The sequence below is a fragment of the Pinus tabuliformis genome, chromosome 3_2 (genome assembly GCF_031772625.1).
Source record: "Pinus tabuliformis cultivar Carrire ecotype Pingquan chromosome 3_2, CPIR1, whole genome shotgun sequence".
Lineage (NCBI taxonomy): Eukaryota > Viridiplantae > Streptophyta > Pinopsida > Pinales > Pinaceae > Pinus > Pinus tabuliformis.
Window position 1 is genome coordinate 1,037,900,656 of NC_142302.1, and position 1,744 is coordinate 1,037,902,399.

A 1,744-nucleotide genomic window follows, 5' to 3' on the forward strand; every position below is an offset into this window, starting at 1 on the left:
CCATATACAATACAAATACTCTTTAGTTATTAAAAATAAAAGCTTACTGGGAACGATTGGCAAATGGTATTTGGAGATCACTTGGGAACAATACATTTTTGACATGGGCGACTTTCCATTTCCGGGTTAAAAGACTATCTTCCTGTTCACACTTTTTTTTTGTAATTTTGGTATATATGTCTATAATCTATTTCCTGCTGCACATTGAGAGAATGTGGCATACAGTCATGACTGTATATGTTTTGATGATATAGCTTCTTTAGATGTATAAGATATGTTCAAAATGTCTCTTAAATGTATTGGTCTTTTTTTATCCTGGGCTTCGGGTGGTGATCAGAACACACCATATCCTCCTTATCAAGTGATTTGGGATGATCATAATCAATCTATAGAAGGTTGACTTTACTGTCATATAGTTTATCTATTAATATATCATCATGCTTTTTTCTTACTAAAAAAAATCAATTAGTAGGGTAAAATATTGTAAAATTTGTATTTTGGTGGAGAAATTTTGTGAGGTATTCACATACAAAACCCCTCTTTTTGTTGCTTATTTATATCTTCCTAAAAAAAAATCATATATTTCTATTGGAAAAAAAAATACTTAATTTTTTTTAATAAATTAATTTTATAATATCAAATATATTTGTTGAAAATCATATACAATACAAATACTCTTTAGTTATTAAAAACAAAAATACATACCAAACCTTTAAAAAATTTCAAACCCCAAAATTTGAGAACATTTTATCTAATAATAAAGAAAATAGTACAATTAAAATATTAAGAATATCCCCAGATTTTACTGCTTTCACTGTTTTTGCTGTAAGAATGGGGATTGAATATCTACGAACTAAACAAAATTTCAATAATATCTGGATATTCCTGTTTGTACTGTAATTAAAAAAAAAAAATTACATACGAAAACTTTGAAAAAGATATAAAACCCAAAAATATGAGGACGTTTTATCCCGGAACAAAGAAAGCAGTACAATCGAAATCGAATGCTAGGTTTTACTGTCAATAACTGGTTTTTCTGTAAGAGTGGGGATTGAATTTCTACTCGGTTATTTTTTTTTTTTTTTAAATCTAACCAAATTTCGGTGAAGTTCCCAAATATTTTCTCGAGTCAAGCCGTGAGGTCCCCAAAGATTTCGTTTCGAAATATTTTCTTGTTCAACATTTCCTCTTTTCTTGGGTCAAGTTGTGAGGTCCCTCCTCCTCCTTCTCGGGTCAAGACTTTCGATTCTGTAATGTTTATGAATTACGGATCATTATGCTTTGATGGGTCTATGTTTCTGTAGACGTGATGGTACTCTCCAAGCATGTTAAGTACAAAGAGAAGCAACAAGATTAGCCAAAGGAGAGAGAGATCAAGTGAGGAATCAAGTGAAAGTTACAGGTTGGCTCTTTATAATCTTTCTCTTATCTGTCATTCATAGAAAAATAGTGAATTGTTTTAACTGTTGTTTCTAGGTTAGCTACCAAACCTAGAGGGTTAGCATTTCTTAGAAATACTAATTTTCACGGAAACAAATTGGTGACTCCGCTGGGGAGCTGAATTCCCTTTTTGGTAGCTTAGTAGCCTCTTAGAACATTCCACTACACTTTACTTGCTATTGTTCATTGAAATCAAGCTTAATCCATTGAAAATTGAATCAAATTTGAGCCAAAAGCAACTTTAGAATCGCTCCCTGTGACCATCGCACTGTCCTAAACTGTGACCTGCTATGCATAGCAGTTG